Genomic DNA, 22508 nt, shown 5'->3' on the forward strand with positions numbered 1-22508 from the left:
GTCAATCACACACATACATTTTCCCCGGGATGGCAAAAGCCTTTTAACACGAACTGAAGTGGAAAGCGGAGGGCTGATATGGCACAATCTCCATTTAAAGCAGTCTCTCACATTAGTTGAAATAATCGAACTGAAGGGGGCTCCATATAATAATCTGACGACGTGTACTTCAGGTGTGTGAGTAATTATAGTGGACCTCGGTGGCAGTGAGACTGTCTGAACAATGTCAGTAGTTTGCCGTCTATGACCCTCCCTCTCTCCTTTGAAGCACCTTCAATAATTCATGAGGAAAAGGCATTAACCGCTGTACACTGCGGCTGCCCCCCCCCCATACATCCATGGTTGGCTGGATGACTGTACTTCGGCATCACTGCAACCAACCCCCTCTCCTCCTCTCTTCCCATCCCCCTTCTTGCCTGGCAATTAGACTCCACACTGCAGTAGAGCCACCTTGCCACGCTGCAGTGCATGCAGGGAAATCTCCTTTCATCTGACCCGCTGCATCCCCTCAACACGCTGCGGCTGGTGCGAGTGTGCATCCAAATCTACCCCGTTTCCACCAAATAGCCCCTTCCCCTCTCTTTGTTCCCGTGCAGCTTCTGCTTGTCCCACTGCGGTCCAGTGATTTCGACACCGATGCTCTCCCCCACTCTCACTTTTCTCTCCCACACACTCCCCCCACCCTCCTCTGTCCTCCATTCCCTTTTTTTTTCCCTCTTCGCTCGATGCGTATGAAATTGCAGAGCTCAGCATTCTTCTCCACAGGCACTTAGGCGAAAAAAAAGAGAGATGAGCAAGGCGGGAGGGTTTCTGATGCACCACACAACTGGCCCACTTCCAATTAAAGAAGAGAGCTTATGTTATTGAAGAGCAGCTTAGCCAATCAGGAGGCAGTGCAGGCAAAGACAGCAGGAAAAAAGAAGCAGAGCGAGTGGGCAAGAGCAAGGGAGAAAAAAAAACTGCAGTGTGTGAGTGTGTGTAGTTTTTATCCCTCCCCTGAGCAGATCTTTATCAATTTGTGTACTCCAGTCTTGGGGTGCATTTGAATGGGTGCCTGTGTGTGTATATGTGGCAGAGTTGACAGGAGGACAGGGTAAAGGTGTGTCCAAATGGCTGTGTTAGACTCCTGACTTGTTCATTCTAAAACTGGAAATAAGAGAAAGTAAGAGAAGATTGATCATTTTTCTCTCTATCTCAAAGTGTCTCCGAGCGTGTGGAGAAGGGGAAGAGCTTCGGTGTCCAGAGGAGAGCGACCGGCCAAAAAACGGTAAGCAGCTCCGTTCTCCTCCTACTACAGGCATGCTGTTTTTTTTAACACTTCTGAAGTTTTTTTGTGGGGTATCCCTTTCATCACTTTCACCTTTCAGCCTTTCACTAGGCATTACATTCACATTTACACATCATACTTTAATGATCGTTTTTTGTCATTAAAATACTTAACAGAAAAGCAGAGGGGGGGGGGGGGGGGTAAAGAGAGAGGGAGGGGGGAGGTTAGTGCGGGACTCCCTGATGCTTCTAGGCAAGTTTCTGTGCACACGGTTCTCTAGTGCTGCAGTATCCCATTACATCCCTGAGCGGAGCTGCCTCAGCATCCAGCCAGTGTAAGACGCACGACTACAACCAGATACATATTTAAAAAAAATCACTGTCACAGTTTGAACTTATTTTTTTGTTCCCTGGATGGGATAAGAGGAAAGTGTTCTCCATTATACTGTGAATGCGCTGATAAGCTTTAAGTGCTTCAGCCCATTTTAGATTTATAGTACATGCCCTCACTGTGTATTCTGGGAAATATCGGCGCTGCTTAGATAACAGATTGATTTGGCCCTGATAGTGTTTGAGTTCTGGTTTTTGTTTGTCCACTGCTCTGGGACCTTTTTTAGTCTGAGATGCAGCAAAAGTAGACCCTCTGGTTGGATGAATGAGGCTTACAGTGTACAAAATAAAATAAAAGTAGTAGTTAAAAATGCGTATTTATACACTTTGAAATATGGTTTATGATGATTGTAAAATCCGCTCAAATAAATGAAACCTTGCTTCAGTGAAAGACAGATGATTCATACTTTCACACATTTCTGCTTTCCCCCCCAGTATTAATTACCACCTTATTCAAGCACATTCGCAGTTTATTTATTACATCCCACCATCTTCTTTTTTCTTTTTTTTTTGGACGTCTGACCTTCATCATTTGTGAATGAAGATATGCTACTGTCCAGCAGTGGGCAGTGTGTGTTTCCTCTGTAGGAAATGTGTGTGAGCACTGGCCTGCTGCAGAATGGGAGGACATAATGGATGGACTCAGTGTATTGTGTGTGGGCATGTTGGAAAGCGTCGTCAAACCGGATAAAGAGTACAGTTTGTACCGCTGCTTTCATATTACATGGCCGGGGGCTTATACCTTTCACCCTCAGATTGTAGCTATAAGACGACCATTAACCTGACCAAACTCACTGATCCTTGTTAGCTGTTAAATGATGTCTAAATTATTCAACAAAGAGTTATAGGCGGGGATAAGGAGAGGGCTGGGGAGGAAATGGGAGTCATTTCAGCACCATGGACCCAGCTCCCTCAAATACTTGAAAGCAGGCCAGTGTTTAGGAATGAGGGTTGTATCAAGGCAAAGCTAATTCTTCTCACTATGCTTATTCGGATGACCTAATACATCTTCGGGGTGCACATATTTCGAATTCCCAATTTGATGTGACAGTCTGCTGTGCACATCTGCTCTTTCCCTTTTCCAGTTGAAAACACTTTTCATTATTCATGCCCCTCTCCTTTTCTAGAACACAGTCCATCTTAAAGAGAGGTGTGTGTTTGTAGAGGTGTTGAAAACTCAGTTCTTAGCCATTTCCTCTCAGAAAACCCTTGTCCTTCCTGCCCTTGCCTACTTGTGTTATCACTATACGCTCAAGTTGTGACTGCCGGTGCTGTGGTATTGTTCCACCTTCCTTTTTCACGGCAAAGCTCGGATTGACACATGCTGCGGCAGCAAAAATCTTTCAGGTTTGACACTTACTTATTATATGGATCTATATCGGGGCTAGCTCTAAATCTCATGCATATTACTTCAATAAAAGGCAGACGGTATACACGGTGTCTGTGAGTAGACAGTTAGTCATAATGTTTCCCTGAAATCACATTCAAAACATTTTGAGGATGGTGCTCAACAAGAGTGGTGTAATGTTATGTCATTTCAAATGAAATATAAAACCTGTAATGGCAGCTGCCCCTATAGCTCTGACTCCTGCTGTCACAAAAAGCTTTGCTTCATATCATGGTTGAGAGCGATCAGCAAAGTGTCTCTGCAGGAGACCACCGGCACAGTGAGAAAGTCATTCAGAAAGCAATGATTAGAACCATGTGCGCCTTAATGGAAAACGGAAATGAGACCCCTCACTGTTCCTAAGAATTAGCCAGTATCCCCCTCTAAGATAGAAGCAAGTGTCAGAGATGGATCGGAGTTAACCGCTGATTTATGGGTAGTTTAAAATCACAGACCTGTATTCTGGGATTCACACAAACGTATGTGTAATTCAGTGTGATCGCAGCTTCTCCAACCAGGCTGTTCAGCATCGCAACATAAACAGTGTGGGCCATGTGTTAGAATTTACCTCGGCAAAAGCTGGAGAAAGAGCGCTTGCAAGTTTCATTTTAAAGTTGACCTTTTGTCTACTTCTATGTTTGCACATTAATGATGTACTGTAACTCTTTTCTGAGATCGGTGGGTTTATTTCTGGGGGAATGGAGCAGCTGCTGGGCTCGTCATAGCTCACCCTGCATGTTTGACACCCTCAGTCCCAGGCTGTGCGACATGGGTGTTTGGTTTGCCCCTGTAAATGATGGTGTGGGTAACATAGCGGAGCAACAGCGGCTGTCTCTGTGACCTGACTACAGTTAGCAACAATGCCCAAACCCTCCATATTAAGGCCCTGACACACCAAACTGACACCAAAGAACACGTCCCGGCGGAACACGACTGTTGTGTCGCCTCACGTCTCTTGCTTCTTGGCCAACAGTCGCACTGGAACACACCGCAAAGACTTTAGCCGACGGCCAAGTAACACGTACAAACTGCGCATGCGTGAGTGGCAATAACTCTCCTTACCAGCAGGCGGCGGTAGTGTGTATTCGCCATTCAAAAGAGGCAACAACCGGAAAACAGAGAAGAAGAACAGACTCCGTGATATAAACAAACAACAAATAGCATGTGCGTTCCATTTTCACTCTCGTCCATCGAAAACATGTCTTGTGCGGTACTGGAGCTATCAGCCATTGGAGTGTTGCTTGCGGAAGACATTCTTCGTGCCTTATTAAAGCGTTTGTTTACGTCCCTCACCTCCGTTTCGCTTCTCATGCACTGATTCGCTAGCTGAACAGCCAATCAAAAGAGTGATTTATTTGGCCCGACTGCCCGACCCGACGCATGTTGAATCGGCCATACGTCGGCCATGAAAGGCCAAATAAGGTGTGTCACGGCCGACGGTGCGGGACACACAAAATTGAGTTTGGGCAACAGGGCACGCTTCGTCGTCCGACTAACACCGACGCCGATAATCGTCCTGGTGTGTCCGGGCCTTTAGGGGAGGAGAATAGGTACTGTAAGAAACTCACCAAACAAGCAGAAACAATGTTGTGCTGTTAAACAGAGGAAGTGTGCAGATGGTTAAGGTGATTTGACCTTGTTGGTCATAGGAGAAGGACACGTGAGAAACACAGTGGAGTGTTGTGTGTGTGTGTGTGTGTGTGTGTGTGTGTGTGTGTGTGTGTGTGTGTGTGTGTGTGTGTGTGTGTGTGCGTGCGTGCGTGCGTGTGTGCCCTCTCCATGACCAGGAGAAGGCCCCTTTACTATTCTCTCAAGGAAAAGGTTACATGACGTTTTTTTTACACGTATATTTATATAAATGTTTGCTTGTCAAGTGCATATGAGCGAAAGAGGGCAGGCTCGTTGAAATGAAGACTACAAGAGCTGAGGTTGTACACATGGATAACAGACATCTTAGAGTGTGTAGAAAATGGGGTTGAAAAGGACTGAAAGCAATGAGAGGAAAGGGAAGTGAGGAATGTAAGACAAGCGATACTCGTATAGGCGAGAGATAGAGCGAGGGATTGAGAGGTTGTCAGAGGCAGAGCTCGAATGGAGGAGAGTGGGTGTGCATAGCAGAGCTACGAGCACTGCAGTACATTGCAGTGCCCAGCCCCCGCTGCGTTCTCTGCTCACCATCCGGTTCCATGCACTGAGAAGACCCCTGCAGCCGCAGAGCTGCACGGCGCAGGAGGCAACCTCGCAAAGAGCTTTTGACCTGACGGCGCTGTACATTTAGAAGATGCACAGATTTTGAAGGCGTGATAGAAGCACGGTGTTCATGACAAAACAGCCGACCCGCGCCTGCCAGTGCACATTCATGTAGAGAGAGGGAGTCGTTGATTCACGCTCCCCCTGGATTATGTAAGCCTATAACACATTAACTATACCCGATACTAGCCGAATGATCCTTCCTTCCCTGGTCGTGTCTTCCTCATTAGGAACATCTGCCTCGCTGTTTGCTTGTGTTCCACTGGTAGCATCTTTGCAAACAAAGACACAGACTTTATTGAGCTTATTGAAATGGCAACAATGGAGAGACAAACACCATGTGGCTTTAAATAGCTTCTGTGTGTATGCCTGTGCTTTGACATTTCGTTGACGAGACTCTGTGTGGCGAATTACAAATAATGATGCCATGAATAGCTGCTAAGACCTTTATGTGATGTTGCTTATTGCTTTAAGGAAAACACGCTATTTATTCAGTTTGAAGTCAGGACGTGCGTGAATGAGTCACACAGGCTAGCCTGACACTGAAGTTGGATTCATTATACAGCCTTTTGGCTGGCCTAGCTGACACGCCATCACACAAACACACGTGTGCAGATGTGAAATGAATCTTAATCATGTGAGAGCTCTAGGAAACCAAGGAGAAGCTTGTTTCTGCTTCAATAAACAGTTGCTACGTTTCCATCCCACTGCCTGCCTGGGGGGCTGACGGCTGAAGCGTGAGAGCATCCCTCTTTATACGTTCTCCCTCCTCTCTGTTGATGTAGCTGATTCACGTTGCGTAGTGTGGACTCTCTGCTTCCTGTGACAGGGCCTGATTGTGTCTCTCTCTGTGTCCGGGTGTAGCTGAGTCAATTACACCTTGCCAGACAGGTGTTTGAGCTGTTAAGTGTGTTTGCCTCGGCACATCACACCATGTTTGCTTCTGATTTGCACAGAAATCAGCTCCAGGCTTTGAAATTGATAAAGCCAAAAAGAATAAATGCTGTTTGTGAGTCAACCAAAGATAGTAATCCAACGTGTAATTATTCAGAATGCATTCGTTCACATCAAATGTGTCAGATGTGCAGAATTATTGTGTTTATAACGGGGCAACAAATGATGTGTAGGACATTTCATGAAAGCTTTAGAAATATATTTGTCACCTTGACTTCACAGGTAGTGATTCTTCTTATCTCACCTTGCAAAATGTATTGAGGAAAAAAAAACATATCTTTCTGCTACGGTCATGTCTTTATTCCTTTCAACTTTTCAAGGTTAAGCATGGAGGAAGATACCGTTTTCCGACTGTGGATAGCTGAGAATGTAGTTATGAAGGGAAATATAAAGAAACACTGGTTTGTAGAAGACTGAGAGAGTGGGAGAAAAGCGGCAGAGTAGTGTGGGTGAGCTGCAGTGGGGATTCGGAGTGCTGCATTGAGCTGCATAATTAATGTTAAGGGGGAGGAGCTAAAGGCGGAGATAACTTGCCATGAAGAACAAGGCTGCTATAAACAGAGCCACCTCGTATTTCCATGTGAGTGTTTAATCACACAGAGGAGGGATATGTTGATGCAGAACCAAGGAGGCACACCGGTCCAGCCCCGTGTTCCTGTCCCATCTGTCCTTCGGCCCTCAAAGCCAATCACTCTCCTCGGAGCTGTGTTCCCCAGCCAAGTGCCTCAATGCTGGCTGCACGGCTCTGTTAATCATCCAATTTGTAGCAAAGCAGCTTCCTATATGACACATCTGGTGTAACTCTCATCTGGTCTGTCTGAATTGGACCATAAGGAAGGAGGAGGAGGAGGAGGAGTGGCTTCATCCGGCAGGACGGTGTTATATTTAGTCCTCTCCTTTACAGATTCTAGGTTGTTGTTCAGTGTTGTCTACATGGTGAGATTCTTTTGAAACTCTTTTCTTGTAGGAGACCCGCTGTTTTTTTTCAGGCTCTTTGTGCTCTGAGACAATCTCTATTATTCTCTCCTCAGTTTTATTTTTAAACTGCCTGCTTGTTAGACGTCTGCCTGTTCAGCCCTTCTCTCGGCTCACAGTGGGCACATGGATTATGTATGCACATGCATGCACATATTTGAAAAAGATGGAGTCAGGGTCCTCAGGGATCACTCTTGGATGTGAATAAATGTTTATAAAGACATGTTTGAAACACATCCAGGGTTCAGGATGTCTAAGGGTGTTTGGTCTTTGGTGCTGTCAGAGCCCAGGAACCTGTTTAACTCCTGTGTCTCCGGGGCGATAATGCCTGGCCGCTGATCACATCTCTCTCTCTCGCTGTACTGCTGGCACCCCTGTCACCTAACCTCATCATCACTGTGGCTGCTCCCAGTTCTTGACATCTATTCTGCTGCAGCCTTCATGTCCTCACTGCTTTACAGCAAATCTCAACAGTGTATTCAGTGTTATCCATATTGTGTTGAATATATTTTATTTCCTTTTTTATTATTTTTTAACTCAAAGCATTGCCTCTCTTTGTGGGGAAGTGTCTGCCAAAAGCTGCTGGGAGGATGTGTCCTTGTCAAAAGAGGCTTTTGAAATGTTCCCTGTGTCGTCTCCAAGCTTCTCTACAGAGGGAGGACGCTGGTAGTGATGGCTGTGTCATTCCAGTCCCCCACGAACCAGCAAATCACACCGAAACTTCCACATTATCAGGTGCACGGAGAGGCAGATACTATTTAACCTTGAAGAGAAAAGCCACAGAAAGATACAGAGTTCATCGTGTAGCTGCAATATCACCAAGGCAGTGATTCAATCTGTCTAAATAGCAATGGTTGACTTCATGTTAGCCAACAGTTGTCTGAAGAAATCGCCTTCAGGGTCTCGCTTTGTTTTCAAATCTAGTTCAAGGGTCTTGTATGTATTATCCTCTTTATTTCTCTTCTTATCCCACAAGGCATCTGGCAGCAGACTCTGACGTTGTTGTTTTTCAACTTAGAGAAACATCTCAGAGCCTCATTAAATATATTTTTTCCCGTCCCCTGAAATCTTAGAAATGAGAAGACATTTTCTCTTTTCTCTCTCTCTCTGCAGTCCCACTGGGTTTTGCAGTGCGAGAGCTGAGTTGCCATTTCTTAGCGTTGCCAAGTGAGAATCTGCCCATCTGACATTCAGAGCGCTTGGTGCGGTGCAAACATCAACAGAAACTCTGAAAAAAAGTAGACAATTCTGCTTTTAAGAAACACAAAGGCTTTGGAATTGTACTGAGTGTGTGTGGTAATTGTCTTTAAATTAGTTTTACCACTTTGAGAATATTGACGTCGAAGCTTCTGTGATCGGTGCCTGTTTGCTTTTCACATCTGAGGTGTACAAAGATGTTTCATTAGAGAAACACAGTGCAATGTAATGTCTGCCAAAGAGAGTCAAGTAGAAGGGGAAGAGAGGAGGAAGGAGAGTATTTAAGCGTTGTTGTGAGAAGGAGCTCAGCATGAAAGCTGCCTCTTTTCTCTTTGAGTTCTTTGAGGCCAGTGTGCAGCCGAAACACTCAGCATACAGAACGAAAAAAGTCCCCGTGTGTCTTACCTGTCGTGCGACTGACAGACGAATCAGAATCAAAGGGAAAACATGTTTTACTCTTGAAATGATGAATTATGATATGCAGTCAGGCACAGAGACATGTTACTTGTTGTAGAAGGAGTATTTGTAAGTGACATATCATTTAAGGTTGATCTATTTATATCTAATGAATCAGAATAAGAATGCCTTTATTATTCCCGCAAGCGAGGACATGTACAGCGTTACAGCAAAAGTGGCATAGCAGGTAAAAGAAGAAAACAAATGTATTACATTTAGAGAAAAATCACACACTAGTAATAAAATAAAGGCAAATAAGTACTCAGCCATGGCTAACAATGAGAAGCAGCTTCCTTACCAACCTAGTTTTGAATACATCGTGGAAAGATACCCTCAGAAACAAATCGTGGCCGTGCGAGTTAGTTCATCCCAAAGGTTTGATCTACCGTTTGGGACTCCAGTTTTTGGAACTCCAATTGTTGGGACTTGAATGAACTCAAGTGGTGTGAGTGGCAGGTCACTTACGGTGCTTTGTAAAGCTGAAGCTGCTCCACTCTGTCGACCCGTCCTCTTTACTCATTCTCTACACAAGTCATAGAGCCGCTGCCGTCCACAGAATTTCATTTGTATTCAGCAAACCTGTTTTGAGTCAGACTCCAAAAACAAGAAGTGTCAGTTGGAAAAAAAAATCATGTCTACTAATTGAACCTCTCTTTGGTATTGAAAAGAGTGAATTATAACAACTGAATGACTTGATTTGTTGTTGCCTAGGCAGTGTGTGCCAGCCAACTTGGAGAAATCTTTCAGATTCGATCTCTCCCAAAGAGATTATTGACTTGACAGCAAATTGGTCGGCCTCTCCAAGAGCATGATGGAGGGTTTCAAAATCTATGATAAGGCTGGTAATAGTTGGGACCAGCAAGAAGGACATTTATTGTTCTATATTGATCGAAATAATTGCTACCGTCCCTTTATCCCTTTGTATGAGCCCTCTCCCAGCGTTGCTATCTGAAGAGCTGTCCCTAAATACATTTCAGAATCTTCATTCTAATCTGGAGAGTTTTCCTGAATCTTTTCACAAATCCTCATGATGCAGAGATCCATTGTGTGTCTTTTGGTTGAAACAAGAATGCCTTTTGAATTGTAGCACGAATGTGTTATTCGCCAGGAGCTCGCATGAGATGGTTGTATAATATCTGACAGCTCAGAAGGAGAAATAGTTAAACGAAAGTGGGGGAAGCTTCAAGATGTCGCTGTGGTGGTGCTGTGTTGTACCCTGTTCTCTGCTGGAGGGGAGTGCACTACATCCAAGCTTTGGTGAATCACGACCCTTTCAAAGTCTTATTTTCCACATCGTGCTTTCTTTGCATTTTGGTTTATGCATTGCAGTTACCAAACTCCTTACTTGCTGTCTGAAACAGACTTCGGTGACATAATGGTGAATTCAATTTGGTTTGCAAACATGCAACCTCTCTCTTGGTCAGAAGTAATGTGTCCATCTTCATCTCAGAAAGGCCGCCCCCTCTCTCAGGTTCCCCTCTTGTGCCTGCCAGGTAGGATTCAAATTGCGTTCTTGATTCAAGGTCATTCCTGTCTTAATATCTCAATTTAATAAGAAGGGATGCCTATTTCAGGATCTACTCAAGTCTTCTCTGCTCTAATGAACCTGCGTAGGCAAATTCTGATATTAAACGAAAGAGAGTAAAGTCGTTAGTAGATTTTGGATTGCCTATTGTGGAAAATGTCATATCAACAGAGTGCAAAAATGTATACACACAAAGTAAAAAGACAAAAGATAGCAATTATTAATGGTAAACTCAAATTAACATTTGTACTAAAACATTCAGTGTAGGATAATACAACGAACAAAACGGCTTCCAGATGCATATATAAAGTGGGCTTCAGCTATCTTCCTTTTTTATTCCTCAGAAACCTTTCAATCTCAAACATTTAGTAACGCTAAAATTGTTAATTTTAACAAATGAACAACGATGCTTTATACAGCTTAGACTGGGTGTGTAAGATGGCTGTGCATCAGTAGCAAGACGGGTTATTTGTTCTGCCCAAACCCCTATCAGTATAATTATTCTAACCCTACAAACCATTGCCTATCCTGATCTTCAAACACATATAATTGATGTACGACCTGAATGTGGGTGTGAAATCACATTTTCCATCTCAATTGATCTCCTTTGGCAAACAGTTCTACTCAGAAACGAATTACAGCATCATATCCCTGACCAAATAATAGAAATCCAAGTAAAACACACCAATCTATAACGCCTATATTACAAAAGCATATCTAATGTGCACCTGTGAGTCATGTTGAAACCCAGGGAGAAATTCCTCGGTGATTTTTAAACAAGCAGGGTTTCTTCCAGTGTTTTTTCATATGGAGCTGTGGCAGTGATGTGCTTCCCCCTGTGTTGTCTGATGTTATGTAAACCTGACTGCTGTAGAGAGTCTTCCGATGCAGAGCAGGGTACCGTTTATCTAGGGCAAGGCTGGTTTGTGCCCCCTCATTTGAAATGCGTCAAAAGGGCTGTGACAGTGAGCTTGATAGTTAGTTGTGTTTCCCCCCCCCTCTCTCTCTCTGTCTCAGACTTCCCTATGAAATGTCCTTGACACAGTGGGGCAATTAGCCATTAGCTCAGGAGATTCGCTGATAGTGAAGGGGCTAAACTCTCACCTATACCACTGCAGAGACATGGTTATGATGGTTGATGGGAAGCCAGAGAGGGATCACATCCTAGTTGCTTAACAATTGACTCCTTCTGGTTCGTTGTGGTGTCTCCTTTGAGCACATCTGCAGGATACCATTGACCTTTGAGAGTTTTACAGCATGTGTCGTGGAGGAGCCACATTACTGTCAACACTGCGCCCAGGGACACAGTGGAGTTGGCATTGACAAGATCCACAGAGTGTGCACCATTTAATTGACCTTTTCACATTCTCAGGAAAAATAAGGGTACATCTTTTTTTTATTCACAGTCATCATCGTGAGTTGTTGAAAGAAGTATTCAGATACTTTACTTGATTAAAATGACCGATGTTACATTTGAATGGTACTCCCTTACGAGAGTACATTCCTCATTTAAAATCCTGCCTAAGTGGAAGAACATAGAGTAATTTATTATTATAATATATCGTTTTTTAAACAATTAATCGTTGGAAGACCATGTGGTTTCAGCAACTCAAATATGGAAATAATTGCTTCTTTATCTTTTTTACCGCACAATAAACTGAATATCTTTGGGTTTTGGACAAACAAAACAATAATTGTAAGACATCACCTCAGAATTTGAATGTGTCATGCACTTTGCAACATTATAAATACCAAATGATTAATTGAGAACAACATTTTGGATTATGAAAATAATTGTTAGTTTCAGACCTATATTATAGATGACATTAATAGATCATAAATTCTGATGCATTGATCCATAAGTAGTAGATTTTTCAGTTTGATAGAGATAAAGCTGACCCCCCACAACTATCCTCATCACATTTAATTGAAGGATTCTTAACCCTTAGATGCACGAGTGCCTGGACCCTACACTCTTCCATAAGTGGGTCAAAAAGGACCCGTATTAGAATAATGTGTTTTTATGCAATTTTTGTCATTTTGGTTAAGAAAAATCGCTTGTATAATATTTCGTACTATATTTTGGTTCACACTAGAAATATTTTATATTTAATTTTTCACTATTTATAATTTTGGAAAAATAAAATTATATTTTGAAAAAAAACGTTTTCCCATAGGACTCCATAGAAAATGCATGCGGGTCATTTTTGACCTACTTATGGAAGCTTGAGGTAGTAATACAAAAACTACAATTTCTTAATATGTATACAATTTAAATTTCAAATTAGAATGTTATGATATCCAAAACATGTTTTTTGAGGAATAGCTGGAATATGAAATGATACAAAAATGTAATTACAAAGATACTTCAAGAAAACCACCTCACCGGGTCAAAAAATACCCACCTATGCATCAAAGGGTTAAAAATGATATCCAAAAATCTGCTCTTTCTATTGATATTCTTCTATCCCTGCATCATTCCCTGTTTGTCCGGCCCTTTGATCACGCTGCAAGCTTCAGCTTTCAATATGAAACTGCGCCACAAAGTTTACCCTTGAGATGAGTTTGAGTGGGTGATGCAACAGAGTGTGATCAGTGGACATTGTTTTAGATTTGATACGACTGATTTAGTTAACATCTTCTTTGAAGTCTATGTTGTCTAACTTGGGTAATGCAATAATATCTGTTTAGAGTTACTTTTAGTAGCATAACTTAAAGGGGCCCTATTATGCTTTTTGGTTGTATAGGTTATTGTTTATGGAAATGTTCTGCAAAGGCAAAAGTCCCAAAGTTCCCTCCAGAGTTTCACTCCCACACACTCCTTACTTTACTTCTGTAACATAGTGACATCACAATGCAACACTTCTATTGGCTAGCGCTCCAACACATTGTACGTGGCAGACTAGGGGGCCTTTTTGAATATTAAAGCATGTGAACATGTCACAGTAAAGGCACAAATTACAAATATGAACCTGAAATTAGCAGAATAGGGCCCCTTTAAATAAATGAGATATCATATTATCGTGATTCAAGTTACATTTTTCTGCTATAATCATCAGTTTTTCATCGTTTTATCTGTTCTTTGTAAAACCAATTAAAGGAAGAACCAGCTTACTGTACCACAAACTCCCACAGCCGCTGCACCATCTTGCATTCACACCACGTCTACATTAAAGTAGTAGGATAAGACATTTTGAACCTGCTGTAAATAACTTCTCTGTTTTGCACTTTCCAGACAGAGCTATTATTTATGAAATGAAATAGGTTGGAAAACAAGGAACTGACTGCAAGGAGGGAACAACTCCTCAGCTTGGCTCTATCTCAGCTGGCAGGCTTGTTGTCCGACATCACGTTGGCCGGGTTTCCCCTGTGCCTCAGCTCTATGAGAAGAGAATGGGTTTATGGGGAAAGGCTGATTGTGCTGCTCTCAGTCTGAAAGCACAGTAACATTGCATAGGGCCATTACAGAGTAAATTATACATAAATTGAAATTGACATATTCTCCTTATCTAGTTCCCGGCATGCGGCTGAAAAGTTTAAGAATCTCTTTACAAACGTTCTTTTCATTTTTGCAGCCTCCCCATTTTCGTATTATAAAGTGAAGAAATGAATCCAAATTGGAAAGTTAAGCTCCAATAGAAGTCAAACCAACAGTGCATTTTGTGCGAGACCACATTTTAAACCGCTGTAGCTGCCGACTAAACTGCCACTCCTTGTAGGTTTCCTTTTTTTCAAACAGAACGTTTGAGCATTTAGTAGAAACCTGAACAAATGTGCCTTTTAAAGAGTTTGCATGACACGAAAAAAATGCAAATTCATTTCCAATTGACTTTTATGTTTTATTTGTTTAACCAATAATCCCTTTTAATTGAGCTTTTTCAAAATGGCTGCTGTTTTTCCTTTTACTCACAGGCAGCACCACCCACATGTCAGCCAGTTATGAAACAGAGCGTACAGCAGCTCGGATTATTTCTCCTCCAACTCTGTGAAGTGTTAATTCCTTTACAGATATGTCACTATTTCTTAATGACAATATTGGATGACGTTAAACCCTGCCATGCAGCGCCAGGGGTGCAATGATGCAACGTTTAAATGTGGTGCTGCTTCATAATCAGGTGCTGCTGTTTGGAGGCAAAGTGCATTTACACTTCTCCCAAGACTGAAATGATTCTCTTGGTGACTGAATAGTAAATATTAGTTAATTTGACTAAAGGAGGGAAATGTAACACTGTATTGTGTACACCTGACCCATTTCAAACAAGTGTTATAGTATGAAGTTGTATTCATAAGATGCTTATTGGGAAAGGTTTGCTTCATTAAACATGTTTCAGCGGATGTCAGTAGAAGTGTCTCACTCGGAGACATCAGGAAATGTAAACACGGCGAATAATTAAATGGGTCATACTTTGACTGGGTGACTGACAGGACTAAATATTGACTTTGGCGTGCAGAATAACTGATAATCAACGCCATAATGAGAACCCACACTGACTTTGTTGTCCTGGGATATCTGCAGTGTGGGACATAATGCACTTTCCTGAATGCAGTTGCATATTTTCTAACACCAAATGAGTTCTTTAATGGACTTTGCCACAAGTCATTTGAAAGAAACCAAAAGCTACACAAAATGTACTCAGCACTCAGTGTTATAAGTCAAAACTGCCACAAAACAACTAAAGAAAGTTACATTTGAAAGGTCCTTATTCAGTTATACTGTTACAAAATGGTTGCTCTTTGTTTTGGTTTATGCAACTGAATATTGAGGAGGATTCTGTTTTCTATTTGCTCAAAAATAGCCAGTACACAGGGTTGGTATGCTAACTGAACCCCAGGCTCTGTCAGCGATTAGTCAGATGTCAGACAAGCTTCCCTTAGCCCCGAGAACGAGGCCGTTGCATTATTGAAGTCTAAATACGGGACATTTTGTCTCTGGAGGAGGTTACGCTTTGAAACACCAACGAGGGTGAAAGACCCAAAGCCGAGAGGGATCCTTACATCCCATCATGTGGAAGCTCCATATTTAATGAGGGATTTTTTTTTTTTTTGCTCTTTTAACAGTAACATCCTTTAGCCTGGCAGGTGAATCACACAAGATGGATACAGAAATACCACAGCGCTCACAGTGTGCACATTGGGATATTACTCTTTCAATTTAAAAATGTGCCCAGGAAACTATAAATACCTCCATATAATGTGTTTTCTTTCTACATTTGGATCCAGACATAATTTTACATGCCCTTTTTCATTTATGATTCAGACTGGAAATCAACCCAGACTTAAAGATCAATGTGTTTCAGCTCTCCGGTGCACACAGCTACCGTTGGCTGTGACAAGCAGCAGATGGTGTGCTATACAGAGATTTACTGCTGCATAGCCGGGGGTGCAGTACTTTTTGCAAGCCTTTTTCCTCCTGAATAATTGATACAATTCTGTCAGTTGGCTGTGTAGGATTTCACATATTGTCAATTGAGTGGACAGATTTGGTTTGTTATATGCCCCTTCAAGGCTTTGTGGTTTTTAATTGTGGGTTTTGCATCTGTTGGGATGCAGTTAGATGAAGGACTTATGGCGAAACCTCATTGAATGCTATGTAGAAACCCTACGGCTACCTGTAAAACTGGGATAGTTTAGTAGTAATAAAAGAAAGGCCAAATATAAGATTTGACCTGCTTAAATAGATGTGGCTGACAAAGCTTAGGCAGAATATTCCTAAATACATCGAAATCCCAATGGCCACACCCAGCCCTGTGTTATCGACCTTTAACAGTTTACCACCATGACTCATTGACTGACTAATGTGTATGCCAAACCAGATGAATAATAAAATCAAGCATGTTGGAAACAGTGATTTAAAAAATAATTGAAAAGACTACCAAATCAACCATATCGGCAAAGCACATTAAAGGTCAACGGGTGGCAGACAAACAACAGGAGCTCCACATTAGAGCTTTTTTAACAGAAGGCATTTTGACTTGTCACAGCAGTAAAGGGCACAGGTGTTGATAATGAAACAATGATGGCTGTATTCCATTTATCCGCTTGGCTTTGAGGGTCTTGATATTGTGCATGCTGGCCCGCTGTCACTCTCACTGGAACACTCGAATAAACCGCAGCCGTCATTAGTGTTATTAGTAACACCTGTGCTTTCCCTACTATTACCAGTCACAATATCTGCCACCAGAATAGAAAGCTAGAGATAAGCAGCAAACGCACAGCTCACAGCATACAGTATGTATATTCTGCCCTACAGAATAGAGTATGAGGGTTTTAAAAAGTCAAACAACAGTACAATTATATTTATGGCAAAGAAACTAAGACATTGGTGCCTGATCTTTTGGGCTCCTTCTTGGTGGCCGAGGTCAGACATCCCCTCTGCCCTCACATTAAAACCAAGTGGCAACCTCTGGTGCTAAAAAAAGATAAAGCCAACGGAGGAACTGGAGTTCTTTGTGAAGCCCCTCGAGGCTGGCTTCAAATATGAGTCAATCCCCTTAGACCCCCCTGTCAAAACTCCCAACTTCAGATTAGAAATAACCATGTTCACACTCGCCTACAAAGAGTGGCTTTGGCCTCTGTAGCTAATTCTCTTCTCCACAGCTGTCGGGGGGTGATTTGTTATATAACTCACTCGTTAAAATTGTATTAAGGCTTGACAGGTGGGTGTCATCACAGGTTGCTAGCCACTAGCTGTCTGCTCTTCTGCGTCACCCGGGCCTGACTCGGCTCCACTAACGATCCACCTTTTTGGACATTTTTTAATTAGTAAGGCAGAGTCACCACTGCCAGGATAGTGATGCCTGGGGCCAACCATATGAGCTTCACAAGGCCTTTGTCTATATTTGATACAGTCTATGCATTAACCCTACTATCGCTTCTTCTTTCACCAGTGCTACATCCTGCTGGGATAATTTGATGGGTTCATAAAACACAGCCATTTTGTCCCTCTTGGATAATTCAGTTTGCATTTTGGCCTACAGTAAAGCAGGTTGTGATAACATTTACCAGCAAGTCCTCAAAACTGTTTGTGTTTTCCAGCCAGCTGACACTGACTGCCAATAACGTCTAATGATTCCATTGCAGCAAAGTATTTGGGCACCTGCATTTTTGTCCAACTATTTAAATGTCTTTTTACCACAGTGTACAAAAGCTGTTATTATTTGTTTGTAGCATGCTATACAGTAAGGTCAATTAACTATCTATTAGTCTGTTCATGGTCCCCAGAGGATGAGGCTTAAATACTTCCTTTGGTGCAACCAGCATGTACACTTCTTTGGCATTATGTGAAATTATTTGAGTACTATTGGACGGATTTTATAGAATTTGTTACGGACTTATCATATTCTCCTGATTTAAGATATGTTGTAATACAATTGGTGCTCTTAAGACTTTTAATCTAGCGCTATCATAATGTCCCAATTTCCACTGTTTCAAATGTTTCCAAAACGAATTCCAGAGAAGGTAATCATATTCTGATCAGGCTTAGCTGTACTTTGTGTTAATGAGAACATGTTGGCATGTTAACACGCAAAACCAAGGTTGTGACTGACTATCGTAAACACATTTGCTGAACATCAGCCATAGTCACTAGTACCATTTTGAGCATGTAGCTCAAAGCACCACTGTACATAAATACAGTCTGACATGTTCTTCCTCGGGAATCAAAATGGTGTCTTTCTATGAGAGCTAACCTCATGTCTATGCTGGCTAACATGTCTGTTGGTATAGGGTGTAGTTAAGAGGTCAAGTGTCTATTGATATACAGCACATTTATGTTGGTCTGATTCAATTTACCCTTGAAACATGAGCTTGTAATTGTCTTAATATGTGACACTGAATGCTACACCTTATCGCACACAAAGAGTAAATGGGAAGAGCTTTTGGAAACAGCCGTTGATCACAAAAATCAAATCTCACTGATTACAATTATAATTTACAACCTGAGCAAAGAACAGTCAACAAAAGGAAAAATACTCTAATTGTATAAAAATGTCAGGGAATTTGTGGCGATTTTGTAATGGTCGCTCGGTTCATGGCCTTTCAAGTTCATAGCAGGTTGCTGCTCCAAACTGATAAGTGTACAATTACCGTGGTGTTTCTAACGGGCATCGATCGGTCTTGTCTTCACTTTCCCTCCTTCCATTGATTGTTGATGCCGCTCTCTGATTGCTAAGCTACGTGAGGGCAGGTGATAATACACTAGTGTTGGTCTGCAGGAACATCCCTAACGTATGTCGCCTCATCTTACTAAATGTGTGTTTATGCAAGTCACGCTTTCTTTTATCGCCACAGAAGAAATGTTTTTTTTTAAATAGGTTTCTTCAGAAACACAATTTAATTCATAAATAAATTCAAGTATAAGTAGCTATTCATGAACACATGCTACAGTGCAGCTGATCACTTCAGATTTCTTTACAATTGAAGCACTTATTCCTGCTGAGCACACTACAGTTGATTGGATTTCTAACTTTAGATATCCATGCAATCTCACTGCCAGCATGCAGTGCACATTTAAGAAGGACAAATACTATGTTGGTAATTTGCAGTGAGTGGCAGTTGAAATTGTATATCAGAGCCAACTAAATGAATCTGATGTAATTAATATTTGTTTATGGTTCGGAGGCATTTTGCTAACATAATGTACTATTAGAGTCCCTTGAAACACAACATTGACAGGTCTCATTTTAATCAATGATGGATGTGTTAAAATACACTTCTATCTTCCTCTCCTCTTCCCTATGCAAGTATGTTTCGAAGGTCAGTACCTAATTTAGTTTTTAATGAGCTCTTAATTGAAAACGACTCTCTGTCTACTTTACAGATAATCTCAGTTAAATATCGCAATGTTCTTAGGTCACATCGCTCCATCAATCAACTGGAGACGGGGACTTTTTGAATACATGAGAGATGTGCCTAAAGTCAATTTCATTCATTTGAAAGAAGTAAGTAAAACTACTACTTTATGAATACAAAATCATTAGAGGGAAAGTTTGTTTTAAACTCATGAAGGAAATGCAGATTAAAGACAGGCTACATCGAAAGGGGTGCAACAGTGAGCCTGTTAAAAGCATTTGTAATTAAATGTTATGGCTCAGCTGTATAAAGCTATTAAATGTAGTTTCAGTCACGAGTCATTTTTCATTTTCTTTTATATTTGACAGATTTTCCTAGTTTATTAGATGTTTAAAAGCTATGTTGTATAATGGATAGGCAGAAAGTTGTCCTTGCTAGGTTTTACAGGCTATATCTATGCAGTGTGACTGATGTGAGTACACAGTGATTATTTAGCAACGACACTCAGTTTTTTATGTGGTGCCAATGATATCATCATGAGGGGTTAGCTGTCATACCAATTTTAGTTTGACTAATGGCGCAGTGGTTTCCAAAATGTGGGCCTGCCTAGTAATAGAGTTCATTGTCGATGTGAAGGTGAATGATCCCCATGAGCCGCCACTCTCTTTGGCACTTGCGGCTTGTCCATCGTTTGTCCTACAATACCTTTGACCGCATTAGTAGGAGTGAAGAAGAGCCTCCTCTGACAAATGTAATATTGCAAGACTGCACTCATTCTTAGGCATTTCAGACGTCTACATCTTAAATTCCCTTATAACATATCCGATTAAATAAGAATTGTTGCATTGGTGTTAATCAGAAATCACTAAACACAAAATAAATGTATCCTTTCTTTCAGCTATGGATAACTTGACAGGTATTGTGGGTTATTCTGTTGAGAGGCCATGTCCTAGAGAAGGCGCTACATCAGAGAAACCAATCTGACATTTCGAAGAGTTTGTTGGTCCCCTGGGGAGTTTGTTGTTTTTCCTGAGCCTCACTGCTCTCAGAAAGCATGTAATTCAGAGATATGAAGGTCTGCAGGCCTTTGAGTGTGTCTCCCCTTCTCCATTTGTCTTTGTACAGATTGTCCTCTTCTATAACGGTCAAGCCGTGATGATAATAGGCTGTTAACTCAAACCATGTGTAGCACAATTAGGTCAATCAGTCGTTTCGATGTATACGAAATGTTAATGATCAATAGCAGAAAGTAAATTTATATATATGTCATTATTTCCTTAACAATATTTAATCTCTCTCCTGTCTAGTGTGGTTTGTAGGGTTATGTTTCATTCATCGGCTATAGGCAAGGAGGGAAGCAATTCATCTGGAATTGTAAACTGGTTTGTCCCTGCCGTTGACCATTTCTCTGGGACTGGATGATAAATTGCCTTATTTCTGCACATAAACACAGGTCTTGTCTCTCGGTGAAGCAGGTAGCCTGGGGGAAGTATAGACGCTCTTCACCAGGATTTATGGACAGTAGCTTGGGAAGAATAGCTTGTGCTTCAAATAAATGAAGACACATCATTGTTTCCTAAAAGAGACTAAAAACTATATGTTGCAAAGGCTACATTTCTCTCATTGGTGTTTATGCTGTGTCAAGAGGCTGATCGACCAATTACTTTTTAACTGCTGCCAGGCAGGACATTGAAATTGATTTGATGCAGCCATTTTAAATTTATCTGATAGATCTGTGGCCTAACACAGTTGTTTGCTCCTGTTCTCCTAAATTGAATATGATATCTGCCGGGCTTAATGCAAGATCATCAGGGTTAGATCTCTGCTAAAGGGTATCACAGTCCTTTGTCTGACCTCACTGTGTTTCTTCTGTGGGTGCAGGGAAGACAGCACTTCCATTAAAGGTTGAACGCAGGACACGGCCTTTAGCGGTTTTTACTGGGAGCAACTGTGAAGCTTTGAACATATTAAACGCCATAAACGCAGAAAGAATGTCATTTCAAAACTTACACCAGAGGTTCAGTCAAGGGTTATGACTGCATGGCGCCTATACTTACTTTTTTTTGTCACGCCTGTGTGGAGTAATGGTCTTTTAGAAGAAAGATTTTGTGAGAATGAGATACTGTAAGAAGGAAACACAAAAGTTTCACAAAATAATTTCAGTTAAAGGATCAACATTAAGTCCACATTGAAAGTAGAACATTCATCTAGTACACATACACATAAAGTCATAATAGTGAAAGCAAAGACAGCATGGTTAGCACAGTTAGCCCAACTGTAATTCATCTCAGAATGTCGTATTAGCATATGTAACCGCCGCGGTTACATATATGTATACAGCATATATCAGCTAGCTTGGTTGGCAGTTAGCTGATATAAAAAAATCTACTACATCTTCAGCAAACAACTAGAAAAAGTCTGAATTAAAATGTGTACCTTTTAAGATGAAGTCCAAATAAGTATTTGCTTGGATAAAGCTCAAAATGGTGGATGTAACAATGTCAGTTAGCTGCTATGTAACTCAGCCAGTAGGGGTTGCTGCTGACAACCAAGCCCCCAGGAAGTGCGCCGGACTCTGAGGAAAATATTTGTTGTGGCCAAACGGCGTTACTACGCGGAAAGACTTCTTTCCATTGACTAGCATCGGGAAAGAGACGTCTGTAAGTCGTTGGATAATTTTTAATCTAAATAAACTACCCAGTATGAACATTTGTATAGCCCTTATTAAAAACATTCAGTCCTCAAGTTGTAAAATGTGTTAATAACGTTATTCGGAGAGTTATTTTCCTCGGCATTAGGAACCTGGATCCAACCCACGGGACCGCGCCGCGCGGCACTTTCATGTGACGTGTCCAGAACTACATGAATTTTACCTTTACCCATCGATGCACAATAACAACGGATTATATGATTATATGAATACTTTCGTGACGTTTCGCTCTCTCAAAAGTTGGGCCATTTTGTCTTCATGCGCCAATGAGCAACTCTCATAGGAATTAACGAGGCCCCGCCTCCCACGCTGTATCCAGTTCTTATTATACATCCATGCTGACAACAGACTGTTCAACTGAGGAAGCCATTTTGAAAAATATTATCCTTTTTGAGGCAACATAATGTCAGCATGATGGTGCTGGGCTCCCCAATAAAGCAGCGATGGGCACAGCGTGTCCGGGCAGGGGAGAGCAGAGGCTTTGCCCTGGGCTAAGAGAGGTTTTTAATGGATCATCATAAATATGACTCAACAGCATCAGCTATGATGAACTCACAAATCCTGCACATTAACACAAATAGTATTTGTTTATGAAACGTTATCTTACA

The 22508-nt window shown here is 41.6% G+C and overlaps 1 protein-coding gene across 1 annotated transcript in view; it reads left to right on the plus strand.

The window, feature by feature from the left end:
- The window catches only part of oard1 (O-acyl-ADP-ribose deacylase 1), a 30870-nt gene that overhangs the window by 2218 nt on the left and 6144 nt on the right, over positions 1-22508 (plus strand). The window contains exon 6 of the mRNA XM_079674038.1: positions 1201-1267. The gene's annotated coding sequence lies outside the window, so the exon portion shown is untranslated. The remainder of the gene's footprint in view (positions 1-1200; positions 1268-22508) is intronic.

The sequence above is a fragment of the Notothenia rossii genome (assembly GCF_949606895.1).
Source record: "Notothenia rossii genome assembly, chromosome: 4".
In the NCBI taxonomy this organism is placed as follows: Eukaryota; Metazoa; Chordata; class Actinopteri; order Perciformes; family Nototheniidae; genus Notothenia; species Notothenia rossii.